Here is a 14,601-nt window from a genome sequence, read left to right as displayed (position 1 = left end):
AAGACAAAGAGAAAGAAACGCAGACAAACAAAGACATACAGACAGTTCCAGAAGGCTGAAATTTTCCAGAAAACGACTGAACTATATTTAAACCAAGAGTTTCGATAACTTCTCGCAGTTCGACTTATGATATTTCTACTAAATCATAACAGCGTATTCGATTCCCTCTCTGACACGTGTAATCCAAAATGTTTTGAATAACAAGCTGTAAATACATTTGTCAACAAGATCAGATGATGTCTTCTATTCCCAACTTATATTACAGTCTTGATGATTCATTTCACTGTGCTCATTGCAAACCGATGCCTACAATAACATTTCTTACCTCCACGCAGGAGAACGAATAATGTTTAACTGGAAGAATGTAAATATTTGTGTTAAGATTATTACACCGACTTTTTTCTTACATTCCCACTTTTGTAACATTTATTGCAATGTACTGAGTTGAATTATGATCCCGAGACTACATTTTTTACTTTGTTGCTAAGCAACAAGAAGTATGTAAAAACGTTTCAGCAACTGAAATCCCTTTTCATCTTATCTCCCACTCACCTTTCAGAAACAAGAAAAAAAATCAAGAAGAAAATTTATTTAAAAGAAGGAATGAAAAATGAATGATGGAAAACGCGTGGGTGAGAGCAGAAGTAATTACCAAGCTTAAATTAATTTATTGATGTCAGACCTAACTTGCTAGACATCCAGCACGAGTGAAATATCTTAGGAAATGGATCTCCTGAAAAGTGAAGCAGAAGCCTTTCACACCCGCGGCCATCGGGAGGCAAATGTCTTACATTATGACAGGAGAGAAGATGTTGTTGAAGAAGACATGGCTGAGGCTGGCTAATTGGGCTGGTGCCGAGTTTCAAATGATTGCCTGAGGGACACGAGGACTGAGACGACTCATTTGTGATTTTGTCAATAATGAGAAACATACCTCCAGCACAGCTCATCCAGTTTTCATTGAGGACTGTGTTTAAGACAGAGCATCACTTTTCCGCGCCTTAGTCATGTTTGTGTTTAGGTTTTTTCTAAAAAATATTCCTGTTTTTCTGCACTGAGAAAAAAATTTCCAGTCGATATTCTGTTGTGAAAGAAGATTGCAGAGAAGATGACTGTCATCTGATTGTCGTTGTCACAGGACAGCATCTTCTGGTGTCGGTGGAGCAGAGAAAGATTTTCCTCCACCAGAGGATGATAAAGATGATGTGACGAGGTTATTCTGTTTTTTGTGTTTGTGTTTACTAGAAAGAGGTCTTCTGGACATTGTTTACTCCACTAACCACGGGAAGAACTCCAAGTCCTTTTGATTGCAGCACGGACAGCAATGGGTAGTCAAAATCCTCAGTTTACAAAATGTGCATTGTTTACAGCCACTGCTTGTTTACTTCAGCAAAGAGAGCGAAACAGTGCTGCATCTATGAGTTTAAAATATGTATATCTACAGCCACACAACGTGCGGCAGCCCTCTGTCTAGCTCTGGAAGTCCTCGGTTTACACTGTTTACACTGTTGACAGCCCGTTGGCTGCAGCACGGAGGTAGTACAGCAGTCCGCACACCCTGCCTGCAGCTGCTGCACGTGCCACCCCCTCATCCCCACCCCTCCTCGTGACGTGAGCAGCGTCGTCTCAATCGATTAAGATAATCTAATTCCGGAGGCTGCTGACTGTGCCACCACTCCCAGGTGAGTCTGTTTGTCCTCCACACGACACTCAAGACTTTCTACCTGCGGAAATCTTATCTTTGCCGGCGTGCACAGTCGGGTGGGAGAGCGAGGTGTGTGTGCTGCTGTGTTGTCATGGTGCAGGTAGGTGGGGAACAGGGACACGGGGAGCTGGGGTGTGAGGGAGGAAGAACATAAGCAAGCTCAAACACTCCCTTAAAAAGAGATAGAAATATGGACAAACGCACGCATCAACGGGTTGACAGGCTGCAAGACTTACAATAACAAGGGAAGTCACTCACAGTGAGATTCCATGTCACGTTCCAGTTACGCTTCTTGTGGTACTTCCTTTACCGGGTATGATGCCCGTGAAACCATGGCTTTTCCACACAACCAATCAGTAGTTAGTTTAAGCAGTCTCAACCAATCAATGACTAGTCGATGGCTTTCTTTTTTTTACTTTTGTTTACTTTTGCCTCAGCAAAAATGAAAGAAATCTTATAGAAGCTCAGGCGACATTTTTCAAGAATGTTTCTGACTCTAATAATACAGTATTAAAGGAAATATGTAGTAACTTTTAAGAATCACATTTTTAATCTTTAAAGAGTAAAATTTATGTGTAGTATTATATCTGTATGGTGTATGTATACATGTACATGTTTATTTATCTTTACATCTAAATGATATGCATACTCATGTTAAACTGCGCCTATGCTTGCTTCACGCATGAGTGAGCACATTCATTTGTGTATCTGTATGGGACTTGAAAGGTTTCTCAGTTTGCTAAAGTGACCATCTTTACTATTAGGTTAACAACCAAGACAGGGAATACAAACTGTGACATGACCAATAATGCTCAGTAATTCACTGCAACCAGGAAAAGATAAAGAAAATGATGACTATGAATTTCTAGCAAAATCTTGGTCCAAAACTCCAGACCATTTGCCTGTTTCTTGTTTTGGCATGCCTACACAAGGAAACAAATTAAGATGCAAAAAAAAAATCTCGCTGCTTATAAATCCTCTGAATAATAATAATAACAATAATAACAATAATAATAAAAATAGGTTGCACTCTCTGCGCTGTCCAGTAATGATAAAAAGAACATTCGACCAGTAGGTAGCAGACGGTTAGATATCTATAGGCAGACTGAACAACATAAAGATGAAGTATAAGAGTAGAATGTAAAGGTATAAAATATAAATAAGATATACATGACTACCATTAATGATTCAATGCCATCTGCAGGTGCATTTTAATCACGATCATATATCTTCTGTCTACTTGCAGACGATTCTCTCCCTCCCACCCCACGTTAACGATGCCAAAGCACAAATTAACTTCCGGTTCAACTATCAACACCAAGGAAAAAAAAGCGAACTCTCGTGTTGACGGAGGCACAAAAGCTCAAGATTTATGACCTGTGATATTTTCAGTTTCTTGGCTGTGGAAAGTGGAGGTCTTTTGACAAAAAAGAAGGAAAGAAAAAGTATCTAAGTAATAAATTTATTGTAAGTCTATTCTTGACGTTAAGACTTCCTGATGGCGGTCTTGATATTAAACTGCTGAATGGTTCGCCGAGACCTGACAGCCTGCAACTTGGCGAGAGACTGAGAGTTGATCCGGCAAACAGCCAGCAGTCCATTAGCTGCATATCCAGGCTTTGAAAAAATGCTTTTATGTATTTAAAATATTATAAAATATTTGAATTTTTTCCTGTCATCATAACTGATTACAGGGCAGACCAAAACGAAGCTTATTATTGAATTTGATTTTATATAAATATTCGCGCGCACGCCCACCCACACACAAATATCAGGTACATTGCCGGCTCATTTTATTTTATTGTATAGTAAGCTTGAATTAAATGTATCTTGTTGACAGATGGCAAAATAAAGATAAACGCAAGGCTCACTAGACTGATGGTGCTGTTAATTCTGGTATTATTATAAAAATGTACTCGGTGACACCGCCAACAGAATGATCCGAACATATAAGTCTTTTCGAACATCTAACTTGAACGTCATTTTTTTTTTTTTTTTGAGTTGACGATCCATTCTCGCCTCCTTTCCTCCTTTCGGTTATTTCTTGTGTAACATGTTTTTATCGTCTCCCAGCTGTCGCGTTCGGAGTGTAAACTTCTAGAACATGCAGAATGACACAAGAAGTGTGCGCCATTGAGACTTGTTCCATCCTCCCAAGTAAGGGAAGTCAGTCCCCAGTGCTGACCTCACCCTTTCAAGTCTTACCACGAATGTTTGTATATCTCTGTGTCCGAGATACCTGTCCGTGGTCTCACACTAGGGTGGTTGTGTGGAGGGGTGCTGCTGTTGAGTGTTGCAAAGTACGATGGAGAGAAAAAAAAATGTTCTGTGTGGTTCAGCAGCTGCTGGGCGAGGGAGCGGACTGCAATATTCAAGGGCTGTTGCCCACACAGACACGTCCTCATAATTATAAACTCGTGATTAAAGGTCAGCTCAGGTCATGCGTGGAACGTGCCTTAAATTTTAAACCGAGGTCAACTTCATTAATCCGCAAGGGCAATTACAGGTAGGATTCACAGTGCTCATGCGCCAACAAGCACAATCAGCCAGTGTCATCAGCAAGCTTTGCAGTCAAGCTTCTATCCATAGTGCTTCTACAACTGTTTGTACACAGAAGGAAAAGTGATTAGTGGGGACAAACAGCTGAGGGAACCTGTACAGGTAACAACAGGATGTGAGAAAAGATCGTTCACAGAAACTCTCTGTTACCTGTTTGTTAAAAAGTCCAGCATCCAGAGGGTTGGTGGGATGGATGGAAGTCCTGCCAGCAAGTCAGGTTGCACTGTGTTACGAGCAGAAAAAAAAAATTCAGAAAAGAGAAGTCTGGCTTGAGCTGTGGGTTTCTCCAGATGTTTGTACAGAGTGTTTAGTATAAACAGCTCAGCATCATCAACACCTCTTCCAGCTCTGTAGGCAAGCTGCAGCGGGTCAAGAGGTGGACCTCCCTCCTTACAATTGTCTCAGGTGATTTCATGATGATTGAGGTAAGAGCAACTAGTCTGGGTTGACAGGGCCTAGTGATGTTAGGGACAGGCACAATGTGTGAACATTTTCAAATATCAGGAATGTGGCCAGAATACACAGAGTGCTGAAGTAGATGTAAAACTCAGCTATGTTGTCCGGTATAGTAAAAGGGGTGCGTTCAGATGTCATCTGAACCCGGAGCTTTGTTAACATTTACATAAACTTGCTGACAGGCTTAAATAATATTAATGATCTCGTGAACTTTTCACAAAGCTCAGTTTGTGATTCGCCTTATTAACTTCGACGAAGAGAACACACAAGAAGGGTCCTAATTCAAAATTTTCCTGAATGCCACACCTAATGTGACAGACAGGTGTGAAATAAGGGGAGGTAAGTGTGAAATAAGGGGAGGTAAGAGGAAGAGTAAGCGGTGTCAGGGTCACATTCACATTGATGTGCTTGCGGCTCTTCCTCATTACTGACTGCACTAGATCGCATCCCACAAGTCGTGAACCACGAAGACAACAAAAAAAAAAAAATTCAGGGGGTTCCAGAAACATAAAAAAACTTGCTTTTTTTGGTGTGTGAATCTTTGAGTGGTTACTTTCCTCTTTCTTTCTTTTGATCGTTATTTTTTATTCACTCCCTTATCCTTTCTTACTTATTTTGGGGTAGATCGCTTGTTCGTGTGTGTGGGAGAGAGAGAGTGTGTGTGTATGTGTTTGTTTGTGTTCTTTTATAAATTTCATCGACCATGTATTAGTTTAACTTCTTCTGAACTGAGGAAAGAGGTGCTGTTGACCACTCAGGTCAGACATTGGAACCCAGCTCTCCCTGGTGAGTCCCCAGGAATCCCTTTTCCCAAAAAGCAAAGCAGCACAAGCTTGTCTGTTCTGCTATTTGACCCAACAGATCACTTTAAGACCATTTTTTGGCACCCTGGAGGGAAGCCGAAACGGAAAAACTAACTTCTCAGCAAATTTAAAAGATTGGACAGACTTCCTAATGTCCAACCTTCCTTGTTGCCTCAGCAGAGGAAACTGTGGGAATCTTGTCATCGGTTGTTAAGATGGCATAAGCTTTTGTCCCACATTCCCATATATTAAAGTTCTCATAAACTGCTCAGGGAAACCGAGCTTAGAAAAACGACCTACAAACTGTCATGCGACCGGTCCCAGGCGTGCACTCACCATCAGCCACACTCTCCACCAAGCGATAGCATATTGTTTCACAAACACTCCGCTTTCTCAGGCTTGCCAACAGCGAAGAAGAAGAAGAAGACACTTACCTTTATTTATTCTCTTCCCTCTCGTAGCTTGCGTGTCCTTCCTAATTGCCTGTGCAGCGTTTGGCTGACGCCTACATCGTGAACGATGACGTCGATGCCTGGACAGCAACGATCACTCAAGTGTCAGACCTCGTGCATCGCAACAGAGGAGGAGAGAGGAGAAGGAGGAGGAGGAGGTGTTGGACACGAGTGCTGCGGTTGCACACGTTCGTGACACGATGGACGAGGGCAGTCCAGGAGGCTTCGATACGAAGCGTGGCTGCCAGTACCTTGGCGACGTCCTGGTCACGTGGTTTGTTTGGTTTTTTTTTTTTTTTCGATCCGTTTTGGAGAGGTCGTGGAGCACACCCTGACTATCCGGTATAACTCTGCAAGGCACCCGTTAGATTTTCCTGTTTTTCTGCAGACCACGACAACAACAGCAGCAGTTGTGGTCTATAATTTCTGCTGTAGAATGTAGCGGGGATGGAATCGCCAGCGTATCTGTGTACCGCATATTGCGTCTCTGATTACACGCTGCTTTCTTCCCTCTTTCTATTTTTTTGAGAGGAGAGAGGAGTGGACTGTATGTTTCAGGAATGGAGCATTAAAATTCCATGATGTGCCGGTGGCTGGCTGGCGACTGTCAGTTACAGAGCTCGGGGGAGAACGGTTACCATTGTCTCCTCTCTCAGAGTTGAGGTGAGGACGACAAGTGTGAGGTTTGTCTTAACTTCCGCGCGCCGCTCTTCGCATGCTGGAGTGAGGAACGAGAGAGAGAGAAAGAGGGTGGAGGCCCTGGTTTTGTGCACGTGCCAACATTCTTCACAGCAACCTTTGGCAGCTGCAGCTGCTGGCGCGCATGCTCAGATGCGGACTACTCGCGCTCGCGAGCTTGACATGCATCCGCGCATCTGCACACAAACACATTGTCATCAACCTTAATACAGACGGACGAGCAGACAGAAGGAAAGAAACAGACGCACTTAAGTGCTGACAGATGTGGAAGGTCAGAAACATTATAGATGAAGACAAACACAGACAGGGAAAGTTCTGAATGTATATATACACACAAACATATATAGAAACAAACAGACATGGAAGGACAGAAAGAGATAAGGACAAATGTAAGAAATATACGATGCAGACGGACATAAAAGGACAGAACGATTTAAAAATGTCTACAGTTATATTCTCTTCAGTATTAGCAAGCAGTACGTGTCTTTTCGACTCTCGCCGTGTTTGATGATCGACAATTTCTTATTCATTTATTTTATTTATTTATTTATTTTGAACAACAGTCTTTTCCCGACTAATCTGAAGTGATCCTGCCAACGTTAATAACCGTTTTTGGAATTGTCTGGACTCGTTTGGTGGGATGAAAATGTCCATAACAAAATCCGTGGCTAGGTCCATAACAAAGTCCATGTTAGGTGTTTATTTGCTCCTTCCATCGCCTCTGCCGCCGCTTAGATTGTTTCTATTGTCTGCTCCATCCCTAAGGTCCCACAAAGTCATTGTGCTGGAATTTTTTTAAAACTTATTTCACTTCATGAATGTTATTGAAACTGTTCTGTGAAAGAGTGCAGGCAACGAAATAACCAATCACTACGGTAGCTGATTCCATGATTGTTGAGGGCAGGTGCACAGCCACATCGCCAGGCTGCTTACAGTCGGCTAAGACCGACATGACTTAGCTAAGTCTCTGTGTTTAGCACCCAGCCAGCGCATAGCGACCTGTCGTGCGCCCGGCCCCACCTCCTGATGGTCGCGCAGCTCACGGCCTCAATTTAACGATAATATTTTTGTTAAGGAGGGAGAGGTGGTGGATAAATCATCGTTTGATGAATGGAGTGTGGAGAAAAATCTGCTCAGAGATCACCTGTCTCGATTTCCGAACTCTGTGATCAATGATTGTCTTTGAGATGGCCTGACAGACAAACAGGAAATGAACACATGTTTGTAGAAACCGCTCGTCGATGTTTTCGTCTACTTGGACATCATGTCAATAACGTTTCCTTGTCATCATGATCGATCATCATCCTAGTCGTCGTCGTTATCGTTATATTCACATTGAAACGACGACAGGCTGCACGTGTAAAATTAAGGTTAATGATTCCCTTCTGTCCCCATTTTGTTGATTTGTTTGCTTTGTTTGTTTAAATGAAAACACGTTTTATTTTTTTCATATTTGAACTTTATCGAACTGTGTCCCCCAAATAAATCACGAGAAATGAAACCGATGTACTTGCAGATGACTTTCCTTACTTATGCACACAAGAAAATTAATAATTACAAAACTTATTACGGTTAAAACAATTTATTAAACAAGAACAGATTCGAGCACCTTTCTCACGGAGAAGGTGAAGGTGAAACAAATAAAACTTCTCTACGGCTACGTGAAAACAGGTGGGACTCTACCTGCACGAGCTCTCACGAGTGGTTAAAGTGACGTGCAATGAGTACTGACCTTCCGCATGGTGAGCACCTTGTGACGTGGTGGATGCTGACGAAGCTGATGTGCTGCTGCTGCTGTTGCTGCTGACGTGCTGGGGACTCACTTCCAGCCACTGCAGCAAGTGGTTGCCGTGTGCACTCTACCGGCTGTCCCTGATCTCGGTCACAGTCAAGCCGATGCACCACATCCAAGCTGAATCAAACTCGACAGGTCCTCGTACTCTCCTGCTGAAGAGGTGGTGGTGGTGGTGTTGGTGATGGTGTTGGGGGAGGTGACCTCCCTTTCTCACTCCTACTTCTCCACAGTCTGGCGCTGGAGACGCGAGCCACGGGACGGTGTGGAGGGAATGGGTGGGGTGTCTTTCCATTCACAACAACACAATCGATACGCCGATAAAGAGCTACCTCCACCTCTTCCTCCTCTGACCTCAGCAGCTAACTTACTGCAGCAGCAGCAGCAGCAACGGTGGACGACAGTCCGGCACACACAGCTCCAGCCAGCACCACTGCAGCAGTGCGTTAGCATGCGGGCCCTGCCCTCAGCACTGGAAGGTAGACGACAGTCAGGGAGGTCACAGTCATGGGAGGAGGTGGGCTTGGGTGGCAGGGGAGGGGTGAGTGAGCCATCTGCTTGGTGCCAGTCTCGTCTAGCAGCCAGCTTGTGCGACCGTTCTACACGCCTCGCATCCTTACATCGGCTGAGGTTACGGCTGATGACCAGAAAGAGAAGATCTCTGCGTCATGTTATCGCAGCCAACACCCGCAGCACAACAACAACAACAGCAGCAGAGAGACAGAGACAGAGAGACAGCGGGCGAGCTGGCCTGCTGCTGCTGCTGCTGCAGCAGTGCGACACTTGATGCTGCGTTGGTATGTTTGTCCGTGTGACGATGCTGCTGCAGCACGCACGCACGTACAGAGAGAGAGAGAAAGTATGGATTCATTCACTCTCTCCTTTACTCACTCGCTCGGAGTCACGAGCAGAGCCGCCGCGGAGAGGAGCACTTGGAGCAGAAATCATTGAGACATAGGCTCGCTGGCGCGGGTGCTGATGGAGATGACGTCAAGTCGGTGACTTCGCAAAGACTGAGGTGGGTTGGGGGTGTTGGTGGTGGGGGAAGATGTCGCCGGTGGCTGCAGACACCTTGCTTGTCCCCCCCCTCGCTCTCTTTCTCTCTCTCTCTCGCCTGCTCGCTCGCTCACCGTTAACTGCTCGTTGTTTCTCCAGGTCAACATTTCTTGTTATCACTGCTAAACCTCCATGCTGGCTGCCAACCGTTTCCACAGCTCTGTACACACCAAACGACAGCTGCTTGTCGACGGTTAATTTACCCTCCAACATCTTAGCGACAGTCAGCGACTCTTCCAACACTCGCCTCGGTTTCTGAAAGCAGTTCCCGCTGAACGAGTTTCTGGAACTGCAACCGGTTTGCTGGCATCGGTTCGATCAAACCAGATTTTTTTCCGAGTCGCATGCAGGCACGAGAATTAACTTTAGTTTTTTCAATCAATCCCAGAAGGTGCCAGAAGGTGCGTGTACATGCAGACACGGTCCTCGGCGATTGTCATGGTCGGGTCAAGGACGTGAGTGCGTGGAACCATGGAAACAGCTGGCAGGTGAGACGTTCTACCTGCAAACATTTGATTTTACTCCTGGAGGACAAAGGTAAACTAATTGTTTGAGGCGGCATGCGCATTATCTCACGCACGCACGCATGTATACGAGAGCACGCGCACACACTATCACGTGGAGACTAGCGATGTCAACAAGTGTGTGTGTGTGTGTCTGTCTGTGTGTCTGTGTGTCTGTGTGTGTGTGTCTGTGTGTCTGTCTGTGTGTCGGCGCGTACAACGCAAACCAAATCTCACGGGTAGCAGCTTCCCAGGGTCAGGCCTTGAAAGCACAAACGGGTCATAACACCCGTCGTAGCCATAGAGACAGCGGAGACAGCCAGCAGTTACCCTCCCTGCACGTCCCCTCCATCCTCCCTTGTGTTTCGTTTGATCCTCTGTAGTCAAATTTCTGCGCCGATCAATCTGCTGCACATTGGCGCGACTTTGTGGGATGGGGGTTGAAACGGGGTGGGGGAGTGAGAGAGAGAGAGAATGGCACAGATTGCTGGTGCTGTTCCGGGCTCGACACTGCCACCCCGTCTGGAGTGAAGGAACGGATTGGGGAAGGTGAAGCAGGAAGCAGTGAGGGGGTAGAAAACCATTCAGCATCGATGGCATGGACAGAATCGGTTCAGGCAAATACACAGTGTGGCAACCAGTGACATCCCCCCTGGGGACAGTTGCAGGGGATTCCTCCACTTGACCTCCACCGCCATCATTTACACACACAGAGAGACCTGACACCATCGCATGCAACGATAACAACAACAACAACAACAACAACAACAACATTCACGAAGTTACTACAAGCTACAAAACTTCACTCTACGCAATAAACGAGCTTTCACTAGTCTTGCAGTCTGTTCCACCCTCAGTCAGTGCTCCAAGTCAGGTTGAGGACATGTCTCCTGTTTTGATGACAGTCGAGGACTGTCATTGATTCTCACTTCCATGAAAGAGTTTGTTCACGTGACCAGCTTACTAGAACCTTGCCATCATCCCACGCTCTGTACATCTTACTACACATCGTCAGGCTTCACTTGAAGCATGGAGGGGGTAGTCTTCGCTGATGAACACTAGAATTTCTGTTCCACTAGCCTTTGCAGCTTTTCAATTTGGAAATCAATTTGCTCAAAGCAGCCCTAAGGATCTTCAGGGTAGCAGCCAGGCTTTTTGCCTCTTCCCTCAAACCATGGCACGAGGACGAACTGTGAGCACTTCAAGCAAGGCAGCGGTCTGTTCACGGGGATAATTGGGAGGGGGAGATATTCATCTGGCCACTTGCGAATAAACAGAATAGCCTGTCTTCTCGAGACTAAAACGGTGATGCAGGATGAAAGAAAACCGTTTTCTCTCAGGATTCGAAAACGGTTTACAGATTAGTACAGTGAGAAAAAAAGTTTATTCCAAAATTCCTCTCTTAATTTTCAGTGCGAAATAGTAGTATCTTGTTGTTTATTAATAATATAAAAACTTATTTCTTTGTTTTTTTCCTAAAATTTAGAAATTACTAGATGTTCAAGTTTAGAGTAAACGCACTTATCGCATTATAATCAGTTGCTATTGAATAACACGTTCATTCATTCGTTCGTTGATTCATTGGTCTGTTTGTTTATTTTTCTGTTTATTAGCTTATTTATTCGGCATTTATTCGTTTGTTTATTTGTCCGTTCATTCGTTTGGCACGAAACTTTCCTGTCCTACATTGTGTGTAAATCGTGTACAAAAACACAAAATCACATGACAAGAAAAATTGCCTAATCTGCCATAAAACATCGCCGGGAAAATGTCGGGGGTCTGAACAAGTAAGATGAGATGTCATCGTGTAAGCCAACCACCGTCACTTGTTATCAAATATCAGTGACATCGTGCATTAAACATGACATTAATAATTTATATAAATCACTTCCATCATGGCCCACAGTTACGAGAATACTAACAGTTTCACATTGACTTGTACTGTGTAGTACCGTATACCTTGATTCTATTTTCAGTAACCGATGAAGACTGTCAGTTTTAATAAAGTGTTTCACGATGATGACTCGTTGCTTAACAATTCTTTTGTAAAAATTCCTTTGTAGACATTGTGACACGTGTTCACTGTGCGACTACAAAGCAATCAAACAGTTCCTGGAGATCGGATCCCACTGCGTCCACATTTGTGCTTTGTCCCGGTTAGAACCTGATCCATGCTCGTTCTCTCTCTCTCTGCTTCCAAATCGACGTGCAAATGAGGCTTGGCCTAAACAAAGCTCCGGAAGACGACAAACTCTGTACAAACATGGCCAACATTTACACGGCATCAGGAACACAAACGCCCTGCGCCCTCACAGTCTCTCTCGTTATCGACGACCTTTGACCGCGTCTGCTAGCGCACTGGCACTTGATCTTCGTGTCTTATTTTTGTTTTTGTTTTGGTTTTCCTTTTTCCCCTGACTGACAATTTACATTAGAGCCTGTCTTCAGATTTTGAACCTGGTTGATTACATTTACTTAGTCAAATCCACTTGATGGATTTTCCTTTCAAGATCGGAGTTGAAACTCGCTGATCTGCCAGCGGCGAGGTATTTTTTAATATTATTATTCCTTGAGTTCTGCCCGGCCTTCCGTGTTCAGCATTTTCGATTCAAGATTAACGATTTCCGTTGAGAAACTTTCTAGTCCAGCTCCATTCTCGCATTTCACCCTCATTCAAAAGGCGTTTCTCCCAAGAGGCAATGGCAATGGTAACAACAAGTTTCCGACATTCGGTGTGGGATGGAGACTGGAGGAAGAAGGGGGAGGGGAGAGGTTGATGGGGGCAGCAAAAATCCTCCAGCCAGGTGCTGAAAATTACACGGGTCGTTAAAATGAAAGACCCTTTTTGTTACATTGTCATGCTAATACACAAAAAACACGACGGATGGAAAATGCGCATTACAGAAAGTTTTTTTTATATATAATGTTGCACATACAATGTCAAATAAGAAATTTCTTTTCTTAAATTATCAGTTATCTCTTCCTTTTTCTGAAAGCATTTTCATTCATTCATTGGTCCGTTCGTTTATTTGTCCATTTACTTATTTATATTTCAGTTCTTTTTTAACCTTGCTGTAGTAAAGATTGACGCCTTGCTTTAATAATCTTTATTGTCGTAATCCAGGACAGAAATGTTTCTGTTTCTCACAAAAGTAATTTATACATGTAAACATAACATAATGTATGTGTCTATATATAATTATATACTCAATTTTTAATATTTAACACGCAGGCACACCTGTACCCTCTCACACTTACACATGAACATCATCCAATGCATCGACGTCTCTCTCATCTCCGGATACGATCCTATCGAGGATCAAGGAGACTCTGTCGATCTTCAAATATGTGAGTGGTGATGAAAGTGAAAAATGATCAAGTTGGAAAAAATGATTTCTATCCTTGCGACAGCTTTGACCTCGGTGGTAGGGGAGGTAATAAAAAGAGTGGACAGTCACTTACACAGTCATCTCCCTGCAGGCCCATCAAATCACGATGCTACTAAACAGGATCATCTGGAAAAATTATGACAGGCTTCAACAATACAGCCATCGGAAGTCAGTGAGAGTTTTTGGCATTTCTCAAGATGAGAGTTTCTTTTAGCCTGAAGATGGAAACCCTGTGATCAGTCAACAGGTCTAGGCCAACCCATGGAGAAGTAATTCCCTGTTTCCCCGATTAGCCAGCCATCAATGACCTGAATATTTGCGACTGGCAGACGCAGATCATGACTTTCAACATTTAGTGCTATTAATTGGAAGTCTTAGTTTGTAACTCATACAAAAAATATTTTGAATATCTGCATTCCAGTGTTTGTTCTAAAGTGCACAGCTCTTTAACATTAATGTAGAAACGCATTTAAGTTTACAACTTGCGCCAGAGGCGTTATTGACACCATGGTGTATTTTTCTGAATAACATTAAATATGGAACAGCTCATAGGATAGAAACTAGGTCGTTTGCTGAAAGGTTCTGATATTTAAAATAAATAGCAAAAGACAATTCTACATTCTGTGTTAATGGCTGCATCATACACAGGCCTGGGAGAACTTCCTAGCTAGGTATTATCAACAATTCTGAGAAACTGCTACATTTTTCTAGTTTCTAATGGTACTAAACCATTAACTTGTTCTTAACCATTCCGAAATAAAATCAAATGTCATCGTCATATCTATCAGGACAGTATGTCACAAAGACCATGCCTACATTATATTCAACTGGATGTACTCTACAATTCAACAATTTTGTTAATTCTTTTTGTTTTACTTGTCACTAATCACAAATAATGTACGCGTCCTTGTTTTTTAGTTTTCCAGTATTCGAAGTGAGAGTTCCATCCTTCCATCCTCTTTGTGTGCGTGCGTGCGTGCGTGTATATTGTTTTTTGCTGCTGATGATGTTGTTGTTGTTGTTGTTGTTGTTGTTGTTGTGTGGATGATAGCTGATAGACACTTGAAACGTGAAAGACTTCCTCAATTCAGCTCTTGGTGATTAGATGCAAAAAGAAACTCATTATTCAAGTGAAGAAATCAAAGTGTATCGAGTGAACACAGCTCACTAACCAAAAAACAGCTTCA

At 43.5% G+C, this 14,601-nt stretch overlaps 1 protein-coding gene across 1 annotated transcript in view; it reads right to left on the bottom strand.

The window, feature by feature from the left end:
* Window positions 1–9,147, bottom strand: part of LOC112573790 — a 48,729-nt gene extending 39,582 nt beyond the window's left edge. The window contains 2 exon segments of the mRNA XM_025254390.1: window positions 5,958–6,850; window positions 8,407–9,147. The gene's annotated coding sequence lies outside the window, so the exon portion shown is untranslated.
* Between the last annotated feature and the right edge of the window lie 5,454 nt (window positions 9,148–14,601).

This window comes from Pomacea canaliculata, linkage group LG10, assembly GCF_003073045.1.
Source record: "Pomacea canaliculata isolate SZHN2017 linkage group LG10, ASM307304v1, whole genome shotgun sequence".
Classification (NCBI taxonomy): Eukaryota; Metazoa; Mollusca; class Gastropoda; order Architaenioglossa; family Ampullariidae; genus Pomacea; species Pomacea canaliculata.
Note: the sequence above shows the minus strand (reverse complement) of the source record. Positions and strands in the feature narration are given on the sequence as shown.